Raw genomic sequence first — 13,034 nt, 5'->3', positions numbered from 1 at the left:
CCCGGGGAGCGCCCCTTCCCCGCCCGCCCCGCTCCCGGTGCCCGTGCTGGGGCTGCACCGCCGGCGGGTGCAGGTGCCCGTCCCGGCTGAGGCCGGGCTCGCCCCTCCGGTGCGGATGCCCGTAGCCCCGACAGCCTTCCCGGGCAGAGCAGGGGCCTCTGGCCGTTTGGTTGCACGGTGCCCCCTGCCCTGCCTTGGCTCCTGCGGGACCTCCTCCGTCCTGTCCCTTCACACCCCGGTGCTCGCCCGTCCCGGCAGCCCGGTCACGGCGGGGCAGAGGTTGGAAGGGGCCTCCCCTTGCCGACCCCCTGCTCAGGCAGGGTCACCCACGGCGGGCTGCCCGGGCCCACGTCCAGACGGTGCCCGTGCTCCCCTGTCTTGCCTTCGGTGCTGCTTTGTGTGAAGACGCTGCCAGGTGACGACGAGTGCCCAGCAGACTCTCCTCCTCCTGCCAGAGGCTTGCTTCTCCTCCTTCACCCGTCAAAAGTCCCGTCCCTGCCTTCTTAATTGGGCCGCTCGGTTTGAAGCCGCTGAGAAACCTACTGATGTGCTTCGGAGATGTGCTGTGGAAGGGCAGCCTTCCATCCCTTCCCCGCGGCATTTCTCCAGACAGCTCCTCCAGGCCCTTTCCCGAACCAGGCTCCCTTGCTGACCGCCCAGTTGCGGTGCTTCTGACACGCTGGTTATTCTAACACCAGGTTGTCGATGAGATTTCTGCGAGAGAGTAAACAGCTGTGGCGCAGGGTAAAGTCAGCCTCTGTGTTCTTAAGAAACAACTGCCCACCGCGTAAACGAGATAAACTGTGTGGGGAACCGCTTGGCCTGTCATGGGAGAGGAATTAATCTTTTTATGATGTGTTTTGCATAGCAGGGCAGTCCCCAGCCCATCACCCTTGGGTAGGACACCCCCAATAGTGGAGGGAGTGGGTTAAATTGAGGCTGGTGGGGCATAGAGGGAGTGGTGGTGTTCTGCTGTGTGTCATTTGCTTTCTACCCTTGCGAAGGTTGAGGACCATTATATAGTTCTTAGCATAATGGCCTGCTGATCTGGATCTCTGGTGCTGGGCTGTACTGCGATACAAGTAATGCAGGCACTCGTGTGAGTGGTGTTTTGTCTTTCTTTTCCAAGAATAGATTTAGTGATGGAGTGGAGTAATGATTCTCTCTTTTTTTTTCTTTAATTAAAAAAAAGAGAGAATCAAAGATTTGCATTTGGTTTGTGTCCCTATGTCACTTGTATTAGAAGCTGCTGAACGCAGCTAAGTAGTCTTGTGGCTAGCATAAAAAACACTAATCGCCTGTCTGAAGAGTCCTGGATTTCTACTCTTTACTCTTGAATCTCCTCCTCCTCCTAGTAGTTGCTTTCCAGTGTGTCTCAAGAAGCTTAGAGAATGCCATGTCAATGGAGGTTGACATAAACCAGCACCTTGACACCAACCAGCATCCACCCAAACATGAGGTATAGCTATCTCAGTTTGATGAAAAGGATTTCTTTAAAACTTTAAGTTTTCATCATTCTAAAATACAGTAGTGCAGAAGTTGGTGGACTAACGCTGCTCTTACCAATTCTTACTGTCTCTGTACATTTGGGTTTGGTGAAAAGAAACAGAGCAGGAACTTAGACTTTCTAAACCAGAGGAAATAAAGTCATGATACCAGTGACTGCTTGTAAAAATTTGTACTTGCTTATAGACAGTTTTTTTTCTTCCTGGGAAAGTTCCTTGTCTGCAGTACCCACCCTTCAGCATGAAGCAATCCTACTGTAATGTGCATTTCTTTTATGAACACGCAGTATCAGTGAGTCAAAACAAAATTGTATCATTGTTCCAGTTATTGCAGTCAGGCTATTAGGGAGACGCTGTCAAGCTTAATATATTCTTTAAAAGATCAAATGCCCTAATATGAACACTGGAGATTTTTAAACCAGAACATTTTAGAAAATTTGTGGGTTGTTTTGTTTGCATCTCGCATTTTCACTTCGATAATGAGATGAGAGCATTTCTGTTATTTATAGGAGAGCTGAAAAGTGTGGCACCGAATCCAAAGTGTGCACCAAACCATCAGATTTTGTGTTCATTTCAGCATTTATAAAATGTTACCACAGTTTTCAAAGAGTTTGCAATTTCGTTCTGAAGAGGTTTAAATGTCTGCTTGTCAGCAATTTTAGATACGATCGTTTCAGGCAAGTTGCTTTTGCAATGAAAATTTTAAAGAAAGTCTGAGCTTCAGAAACTTTTTCATTAAATGCCTGGAAGAGTTTTCTGAACTTCTAAGCTGGGTTTTCATCACAGTAGGCTATGCTGCAAGTGCAGAGATAGTATTCTATTTCCCATTCTTGAAAGCTTTTTCTTTTAATGAACATTTCTTGAAGAAGAGAAACTGGTGGCAGAAAAAGAGGAAAGTTTTTGGTTATCCTTGCGTATGTTAAGGTGTGAGAAATCTTAATTCTAAAATACAGAAAGATGCGGAGCTGGATGACGAGCCAGTACAGTTCACTAACAACAGGTAGTATTTCTTTCTTGAATTTTAAGTCCACAACATGCGTTGAAGAGCTCTAGTCTCTTTCATTACGCATTCATCAAGTTTAAGGTCACTTCTTTTTATCAACCCTAGCTTTTAAACCCTTACATTTACTTTAATTCTATGCAGTTGACACTTAAAAAATCATGAGTGGGGGAAAAATGGTGAAATACATCAGTTCTTCAATGTGTGAAAAAAAGATGAGAATCTCTCTTTTGAACAGTATTCTGTACGCATTTAAGCAGTCATACATCTTTAAGATTAGTAGAGAGTGCTAAATTGTACTTACCAGTTTGAGTTGTTTTAAGAAAAAAAACAAAGCTAAATGGCAAGATTAAACCAGATTTTAAAAATAGTTTTTTTATGTATTTATATCACCATATACTTAGGACCTTGGAATCTAGTAAGTTGAAAATTTTAAAGCAGTTTCATGTATTGCCTCTTTTCCAGCTGGTAGATTTACAACCATGTACTTACTCTAAAACATTTCACTTTCTTCTGTTGCTGTGCTGGAAACCTAAGTAGGAAGCAAGTATAATGAAACTTGTTGTAAAAGTCCAGTCAAAGTGAATGAATTGGAAGAAAACAGTATTTTTATCTGGTTGCTTAGGTTATAGTTACTTGAACTGCTGTTTGTAGCAAGTAAATCACTTCTAACAGATCTACAGTCTAAGCTTTATAAAGGCTTTTAATCTAGGAGCTGACTTTAGTTATTAAAGGATCACAATGTCTCTTTGAATAATTCTCGAAGCATGCAGGCAGCTGTTCCAGCAGAAATCACATGCATTTCAAACGCCCCGCTGGCGGGGTTGGTTGGGTTTGAATCCTTGGGATGTTGATACTGGCAGCCTCATTAAAGCTGGTGCTCAACGGGGCAGTGCTATTTTGGAGGGCTGCGAGTGAGGGGCTTTTCTGCCCCCCCCCCCGCCACGGCTGGCCAGATCCTTCTCTGATAAAACCGGGACGCTCCGTGGAGGGGATTTTCTTCTGTGGTGGATGGGTGCTGGAGGGGAGGGTGGTGTTGGGGGGTTTGCTCGCTACCCCTGTTCCATTTCTCCAGGTGTTTATTGTTTGGGTTTGTTTTGGTTTGGTTGTTTTTTAGCTGTTCCTGGCCCGATGGCCTTTGTGGGGAAAGCTGTCAAATTATGAAACCTGTTTCTAAAGCTGGCATCTGAATTTTGTAACCGGGTTTCCTAGCACGGATCCCGTGCCAAAGCTTGTTCTTGCTGACTGTCAACTTTATTCCAGATGAAACTTTCCAGAACTGAATTGATTCTGCAGGTTGTTATCAATGCTTTGATGTCGTATCTATTAATCTTAGACTGGGATTAGAGGGCAGCCTAAGAAAATCATGCACGGATCTCGGTGGTAGCAGCAGAGTCTAACTGCCACCAACAGGCTGAAGGTCCCAGTTTTAATGTACTGGGTATGCATTGTATAAAAGTTTTTTCAGAATTTTAATTGAAAACATCATTGACACCAATCATTTTCCATTGCTACCTGGAATGAACCTCTGTCCCAATTATTTGGAACGAGTTTTCAAAATGAAACGGGTGACTCCATAGAACTAGTGTGTATTTTTGAAAATAATGCAGAATGTGTTGTTGGATCTATATAAATGGATTCATTTGCCCTAAAATATTCATGTGTGTTCTTAGTGTGCATTATCATTTGTGCGTGCTCTTAAAAACCCACTGACAAATTAAAAATATATTTCTGTATACAAGAGCTGTGTATTCAGTTGCTTTGTTCTTTGATTTTTTTCTAAATTACATTCACAAGCATCTCATAGGTATTATTGTTTTGATTTTCTCCATTATCTACAAATAGAGACTGTCAAACAGTTAATACATTTCTGTAGGCACTACACATGTTGGTGTAATCATGGCACTGTACACTATTTGCATTTTCTAAAACAATTCCACTATTGCTCTGGACTACTCATCAAATTTCTAGAGCATGACTAAAGGGTTTATTCTTAGCAAATGTTGCATACAGAAACATAAAAGGCCATTTTGAGGACATTTTTGAAGTTTACATTAATTCAGTGCTTCTCTATATTTTAAAACGTGGGAGTTAATGTATAATGACACAGCTCTTGCATAAGGTTGCATGGTTAGGGTTCTGGTCAGTAATAGGGTATGTGCAAGGGCTGCCCCATTTTCTTCACTGCTCTGTCGAGGGCAGTTTGCCTGCATGGTTACCGTTGCAGGATCAGGCCCCCTTGGGTTAGAATTATTTAATGCATTATAGTGCCATTATAATGGATTATTATTTAATGCATCCTAATTTCATTAGCATGCATTATTATTTAATGCATTATAATTTCAACTGTGAAGTTGCTTGTTACAATGTTTTAAAAGAATAGTTATATTTAGGTTTGAAATCTGTTAGGTCATTTGACTTCTAATAATGACACTTATTTGAGCCCTGAAGCCTGGACCTTTGCAGATTCGCAGTTGATACAACATGAATGCCTCGGCTTGGGAGAATGGCAAATAAGGGAAGTGCTGGTGATACTTAATTACCTGTGAAATACCTAGACCCTACAAGTTTGAAGCACAGATCCTGTCCTTGCCTCACAACACTGCTCAGAGTCGAGGGGTGGCTGGAGGTCTGGAAAGGAACGGCAAGCCCCTGTGTAGTGGACGCTACCAAGCCTTCTGTAAACAATAAGCTAATTCCTCCAGACCTTTTTTTATTCCCGGTAGCAGTTGGGTATCATTATAGGTTGGTTTTAGTCCCTTACAAGTAAGTAGGCTGGCTTTTTTTGTTCTTGCATAAATATTTACTATCATAAATAAAATCTGGAACCAAAGGGGACTGGTCCTTTTACTTAAATCCTATTTTTTTCATGCCTTTTTTTACACTGTTTAGCTTAAGTACTGTCACTGGAATCTGCAGTTGGCAAATGGTTAAGAGGAGTGTTTTTGGAGCCACTGACGTGAAATGAAGGTAGTTTTTAGATCCGAGGTGTTTAAAAGTAGTAAGAACAGTGTAATTTAATTTGGCAGCAGTAGCAGAAGAAACACTTCCTACCTGTGTTGTTAGAACGGAACATGGAAATTAGCATTTGCGTTGGCTTAAAGACTTGCCAGGCTAACTAGTCACAGGAAGAAAAAACAAACTGACTGCAGCGATTCACTTGGCCCTTGTGCCTTTATCCCCCTCACGTGTGGTCATCTTGCCCCTTCGTGTGCTGCCCAAGCCGGGCAGTTTGTCTTCTCTCCTTTTCTCATCCCATTTCACGCATGTTCTCCCACTTGAACCACCTCGCCTCTTGCTGTGTTTCTTTGTCTCCTCTCCACCACCTCTCCTGCGCTCCCTGGTTTTTCACCTCTCTTTTCCTCTTTGCACAGTGCATTATCTAATCTCCTCCAGAGAAGCTGTTGAGTCTGTTGTTTGCTTTTATAATTACCTCACCAATTCCCCTTCTGCCAGGCTTTTCAGATGAGTGGTGTGCTGCCATTCCTTGAGTTTGGCGGATTAGTCACGTAAAAAAAAGTGCTGAGGACATCTTTCTTTCCCATATTTATGGCCTCTTTATTCTCCCTAATTTTTTAATGTCATTTCTGTTACCATCTGGTTCACAAAGAAATGACTCTGACAGTATTCACTGTCTCCAAGTTCAAGGTTTGGCCTTTTTTTTTCTTTTAAGTAGTATGTATCTTCTTTGCCTTTCACCATTTATTCTTATTGCATCTCTGCGTTTGTTCACTTAAAATATAATCTCAAAACTCACTCTGCTGGCCTGTGTTGTTCATTAATTAATTTTTATTTTTAAATCTTCTAAAGACCTAATTGAAAAGTTACTGGCCTGTTTGAATAATTCAGTCTACCTGAGTGAGCGGTGGTTCTTGGGAAGGCTGTGATGTAAAAAGTGGGGAGAGGGAGCTCGTGCGTGCTGGGTTCAGAGTCCAGAGCAGCTGTCAGCTCTGGGAAGTGATGTGTGGAAGAGTTTGGGGAGAGTTGGAAACTGTTAGCATTAAAGTAAGATGTGTGCACAGCAATCTCCACGCCGACCGTGGTGTTCTCCTTCTGTGTCGTAGGGCAGAGGCTGTGCCTAGCTCATTCAGGGTTTATCTCAATTTAAACAAGGCATTTTATATGGATGGGTAAAATTCAAATACTTAATTTTCCATCCGTTTTTAAGATTAAAATATATGTGTTTGTGTACATGTAAACATACGCATGTTTTAGTTTCTCCTTGACTGTGTATAAAAGGAAACAATCAACTAAAGAAAGGAGATTTTGTGTGTTTGGGTAGAAAAGCAGAGACTGTGAAGATGATGTGAGAAACAAAATATGCAATGTAGATGGGAGTAGATACTGCAGAAGTGAGGCATGGTAGGGAAGTGCCAGCAGGAGAAACTACCAGTGGGCAGCTCTTTGAGGAAACCCATCTGTGTGGTAATTAGCAGAAGCCTGATGAAATCAGTGCTGCCGTGCCCACCACGATCCACCATTCCTTTCCACCGAGTGTCATCGAGGTGTACTGCAGCTTATTGCAGAAGAAGATGGGAGGGATGGTGGTCTGCATTAGATTTACAATTTATCAACCAGCTGTGCATCAGCTTAGTAGCATTTGTGCCATTATCAATGTGGTTTTTGTCTGCAGCAAGCAGACTTCCCAGTAGGTCTTAGAACTGTCTTCGATGCTATTTCGGAAGGCAGATCCCTGTCTGCACTACCCATCGCGAATCTCTCTCCTTTATTTCACCCTCCCCTCAACGAGAATATACTAGTGCAGAATAGTAGTTAAATAGCTAAAGATGGAAAAAAATTATATTTACACTAAAGTAGTGGTGTATGATGACTATTTAATCATGCCTGTACACAGTCACTTAACAGCAGTCGGTGTTTTTGAGGTCAGACAGCTGACGGATGATCTGCACCTGAGATGCTTTTCATAGCTCAGTTACTGTGTTATAAAAATACTTTATTTTGCTAACCATGCATCAAATGTTTAGAATTGCAGTGAAAAAGCTAAAATGTCATATGTAGATAAATTATTAAGTTCTGTTTTACTTAAGAGACTACTTCATACTGTTCCTCTATCAGCATTTATTAGTTTGATTTGAGAAAGACGGGCCATCTAGAAATTGCTGTACTGGAAATAAAGTTAGAAATTAGTGCAGTTATTTTTAAAAAGTTGACAGTGCATTTTTATTTGGGATATCTCTTCAAGTATTTAAATCTTTGTGGTTCTTTCTAAAGAATTATGCTGTAATTATGCTTGAAAATTGGGAATATCAATGCTGTCATCTTTCACTGAATAAGAGCATCACAGGCCTTCAAGTTACTACATCTGGTTCCCCTCTTCCTCTGGAGTATCATCCAGATGAGGGATTAAAAATGTCTTGGGAGCAGGCATTATCTTTAGAAAAGATAAGAAGGAATAAAAACCCAACCTAAAACCAGACATTGTCAGGTTCGTTTTTTTCTTTTTCCTAGATTTCAGCATCTTGGTACGGGGCAATCCTAGTGCTGCTTTCTTTGTCAGTGACGCATTTTCATCACCTTGAACACAGTGTATGGAAATACTGACAAGTGTTGGCAAGACTGTAACCAGCCTGTGATAGTAAATATTTAACTTTTATGTTCTAGTTATTTTTATTGCTCCCACATTTATATGCTTTATTCCTCAAGTAAACAAACAGCCTTGCAAAATTTTACTTGTCCACTGATCTAGTATAACTGTGTTTTTACGAGGCATGTAAAATATAAATAATTTCGAAGTTGAAATCAGTCTCTGTGGGAAAATGGGAATGAGTAGTTTCTGTTGCAAAGAGTTTACAAACTTAATGTGCAATTTATTAAGCTATCCTGTTAGCATAGTAAGCTTAAAAATGTTACACTATCATGCGAACAGATTTTGTGGTGGCATTTTTTAAATGAGAAACTTCTTGTTCTGAAATCACAGGTAGTACTGGAATTCTGTTTTCTGAAAATGTAGTTGTTTTGAATATAAGTAGAGAAGTGCCATGTAACTATGTCTAGTCTTTCAGGAATATGAATCGATATGTTTGTGATGGTATACACTGTCTGAAGACTCAATGTGTGTGTCATGGGTTTGGGGTTTTTCTGTTGTGTTTTTTGTTCGTTTTTTTTTTTTAATGAACAATCTCTTGTTTTGCTCATGGGCTTACTGTGGAACAACTGGAGCTTTCTGAATGTGTTTTTATTACCAAAATATATGTATTATGTAAAAATATACTTAGGCAGTATAACCAAACTGCTGGTTTTTCTCATTAGTACAGGCTAAGAAGAAGTGACTTGCAGTTTTGACTCTTAATATTTTCCTCAGCTTTTTTTTGTTTCAGGTACAACCCTTTGACCATTGCTTTTATGCTCAGGACTTCTAAATTTCCCCAAGTCCAGATATTATTGATATTCAGACTTCATGCCAGGTCTCCTGCAGTTCAAAATTAAGCCTGCCACTACATTAGCTCTGAAAAATAAGATCAGTTTGTTTCTAGTCCTAATACTGTTTATCTTCTTGAAAAGATTTCCTCCCCATTTTTTCTTAACAGACTTCTTCCCAGGGGCCTGTAAGGACTATTAACATCTCACTGAGAAGGAATTTTGAGCTTGACTTCATCTCTGCAGCTGCCTGTTTTCTCAAAGCTTTTGTGGCATGGTGCAGGACCTGCCTCGCGGGAGGAACCAAGGGGAAGATCTCAGTTTACCTTTAAGGGGTTTTTCGGTCACCTCTTGAGCCGCTGCTTGTACAGATACAGTCGAGCTCTCAGCAAGCCCTGCTGAAGGCTACAGCCCTGGGAAGGAGAGGCCCCTGTGAAGACGCTGCTGGATTTTCATCAAATATGCACGTGTTGGAGGGGTGGAAGAGTAGGGAGATGTAAAGAAGAGCAAGGGAGAGAGCAGTTTAGGAACTCCCATCTAAAATAAAAGCACGTCCCCCAGACAGGCCTTAAGGCCATGTTTAAATGCCACGCTTATGGGACTCATATCTGTTATTTCTATTCCTTGGAACAGCTCGTGAAGGAATAATCCTGTATGAATGACAGTAAAAAATAGTCCTGGTAATCTTAATCTCCCTCTTTAATGACTTCAAGCACTTCACTTGGGTTGTTTTGGAGATAAAATAGGTTAAAAAAATCTGATTTCTCTGATACCTTCTGCTCAGAGTTCTTGCAGCAGAGCTCTTGCTGGTTAATGCAACATGTTGTGGGTTTAGGTATTTTGACCCTTAAAAGAAGCAGTTACAAGCCAGATCAAAATTTAGCCCTGTGTTAGCTATGGTGTATTATTCCATGCCAGCTAGTAAAATTGTGCTCAGATGTTTCAGTCTGAACCTGAAGTCAGTGAATGTACCTTCTGTAAGAAACATGTCCTCAGGAATTCCTCCTACTTCTTTCTGTACATTCAGTGTTTTATCAGTCTCTCCTTGCTTTTCCAGCCCTTTCAGTCAGGGTTTAGGTGAATACTGTGAAGACGTAAGTGTTCTCTGCTTGATATAGTGGCATCTGATTTGATCAGCTGGTGGACAGCTTTTATAACTGTCTTTTTGTTTTGCTATGAAAAACAGTGTCTTTCTATGAAATTGTTTTTTCTCAATAACGGCATTTATGTCAAAATAACTTCTCTTAAAGCCAGGGAGTGCATGAGTACCTCTGGGACCTTTCTGCGATGCTGCAGGCGGTATCCTTTCAAATGGAAGCTGATTTCTAAATCCTCTGGGAAGAGTCGTCTCAACCAAGAAATGTTGGGCTTTGTTGTCAGTTTTGCTCCTTTCGAAGCAAAACTGACTCCAGTACTTATGTTTGTGTTCATTGTATGAAGCTGAGATTCTCTGCCAGGGTTTGAAGAGGGCTGCACGCTCCTCTACTTGTCCTCAGCCTTGTTAGATGTCCACATGCTCTTGAGAAGGCTGAGGAAAGTCTGGCATGAACTGTTTAGACCTGTGAACTGAAGTTAGTTACAAGCGAAGGCATTTTCTTTGCAGCAGAGATGTCTGTTTTTAAAATGAGCGACCCTCGTGAGAGGAGAATGGCTGCGATCTGATCCAGTAAATGGGATTTCCCCATCTTCTCTTAAGGGGAGCACAGCTTCCCTTGCTCATCTTCTTACAGCTCCTGTTCTTGTCATTTCTGTGGAGCATCATTAAGGGTTCATTGGGGGGCGAAATACAATTTCATCTTATTTCCTAGTTAGCTAGCTAACACTTTTGCTGTAGTAGTGCTCGTATAAGAGATACGTGGCGGGACCTTAACTTGACACTTCCTGGTTTTCCATTGTTTTGTGAATTAAACTCTCCTGTTCAGGAAGAACACGAAATGCACTGACTATTGTTGAAAACCTGCAGTCTTAAGTAAGTGTTTTCAAGGAGTGGTTTTGGTTTTCTTGAGGGTTTTTTTTTTCGTTTGTTTCTTTTAGTAGTACTCGATCTTGTATACATGTCAGCTGTGCAACAGGTATATGAAGCAGAGAGGTGCAGGAAACTACATGATACTTACAGGGCTATACAGAAACTCTATAACAAAATTGGACAGCTGGATTAGAAGCTGAATGTGTATTCCCATCTCAGTGTACAACAGCTTTATTAATGTGTTTCTTCGCTTGCGCTTTTCAAGGAAGGATGCCAGTGCAGAATTAAGCACTAGAAATGTGTGTTGTTGCCTGGGCGGGCGTCTCTCCCTGGGTATCGCATAGGAGCCCCCATTATTGGCAGTCTGTCTTCACCACCACTGTGCAATCCCTTAATTATCAGCTCCAGTACAATCAGCACCAGTGTATGTTTTCACATTTTCAGTGTGTGTCCCTCTTCCCTCTCCCCTGAGACATTTGGATTCCTATCGTGGGTCCCTGTCTGCGCTCCCTTGTCTTTGAGCAGTGTGTTGGTAGACTTCTCCATCCAAGTCATCATCTCTGCTTCTCCGATGTTGAAGACATAGCACCAGCCCCTTCTAGAGGTGCGCTCCGTGGATCTTCACTTTTTCTCCATACGTGTTGGTCATCCTGGCTCTTCCTCTCTCCTCTGTGGTGGTGTGGGGGCAAAGCGCAGTCCTGTTCCCCCAATTCTTTCGGGCCGTGGCACGGCAGGAGATGGAGCAGCAAGTGGTTCGTTGTGGTGGCTCCGGCTCCCGGGCAGCTCTGCCCACCTCCCTCTGTGGCCAGCAGGGAAGGAAGCCGGCCAGACACCTTACTTCCTTCTTGGTCTTGTTTTTGCACGATTTACAAAAGCCTGCAGGGCTGCACATTGAGTGCCCCCAAGGTATTGCTATGAAATTATTAGTTACTTAATTTGGAGGAGGCCCTCAGAGCCCCCCAGTGTTTGTGGACTCACCTGTTGTCTTTGGAGGGAGGAGTGCATGTATTTCAGAGGATCAGAATTGACCCAAAGATGTTACCGTCTTCCTCTGAGAAACTACTGATCTGTTTGTCTTGTGTTTGAAACCACGTACAGAATGCCAGTGTGAGTATGCAAGATTACTTTTTTGAGGTGATTAACATATAATTTGTTTGGGGAGAGTAGGGAATTTCCCTGGATTGTATTACTTACGAATCTTTTGGCTATAGTTTAAGATCTAGTTAGTGCTTTCCTGATTGAGAGGCTGCCAGGGAAAACTGAGTACATATACTCACTCTTGAGTGCTTTTTTTTTTTTTTTTTTTTTTTTTTTAGGGGGGGGGGTGTGGTGGGTTTGGGGGATTTTGAGTAGGAAAACAGCCACGTTGGGTGAGTTAGTTGTGGCCCTTCAGCTTGTGTGGGCACATGCTGAGGTTGCCAGTTTCAGGTTGCCTGGTCTAGCTTAGCCTTGGAAACAAGAGCTGTGATTAATCTGCGTAAAGTGAGATAAAACGCATTATCCTGCCTTGCGTTAAAGGGAGGTGGAAGTCAGCCTTTCTCACAGCACGTCTCCTAGTCTTGACACTCCTGAATTTTGACTCATGCTTTTCCTTAGGTTCTCCCACTCTGTTGCAGGTATTTCACATGTCTCTTCCTATGCCTCAGACAGTGTTTTATGTTCTAGTTAGTTTTCTGGCTCTGAGGCATCTCAAAGAGTTGTTCCTGCCCTTCTCCCGTGTCATGGCCATGGGTTTTTTATTGCCACAGGTTTTGACAGCGCATTAATTCAGCTCCCTGCCAGACTGGTTAGTTCCCTTATCCTGGTGTCCTTGCTTGTTAAGTCTTTTCCTCTGGTGGGTCCATGCTGCTTCTCTGTTCACAGTCACCCAGTGCTCATTAGCGGGGTTAGTAACATAACTGTGTGTTACTCATTCTGTGGATGAATAACTGCAGAATTACCAAAAGTGATTGTTTTCACTGCATCATTGGCAGAAATCTGCCTTGGCTTGAAATTTCTTGCCCACCGTAAAGGCTAAACACTTAGTTTTTAATTGAATAGAGATGCCAACTTCGCAGGAATAGGAATTGCCATCTTAACTACATAGGAAAACTTGCAGGAAATTACTGGAAGTGTGCAAATTTGCAGCACTACAGTATAGAAGTACTCTTTTTTCCAATTCTTCCTTCTGTACAGCTTTAAATGG

The 13,034-nt window shown here is 42.1% G+C and overlaps 1 protein-coding gene across 1 annotated transcript in view; it reads left to right on the top strand.

The window, feature by feature from the left end:
- SOS2 (son of sevenless homolog 2 (Drosophila)) overlaps positions 1–13,034 on the top strand; it is a 54,830-nt gene that overhangs the window by 471 nt on the left and 41,325 nt on the right. The window lies entirely within an intron of this gene.

Source organism: Haliaeetus leucocephalus, unplaced genomic scaffold (assembly GCF_000737465.1).
Source record: "Haliaeetus leucocephalus isolate CR32 unplaced genomic scaffold, Haliaeetus_leucocephalus-4.0 Scaffold678, whole genome shotgun sequence".
Classification (NCBI taxonomy): domain Eukaryota; kingdom Metazoa; phylum Chordata; class Aves; order Accipitriformes; family Accipitridae; genus Haliaeetus; species Haliaeetus leucocephalus.
The sequence above is the reverse complement of the archived record's forward strand: the minus strand, read 5'-3'. Positions and strand labels throughout refer to the sequence as shown.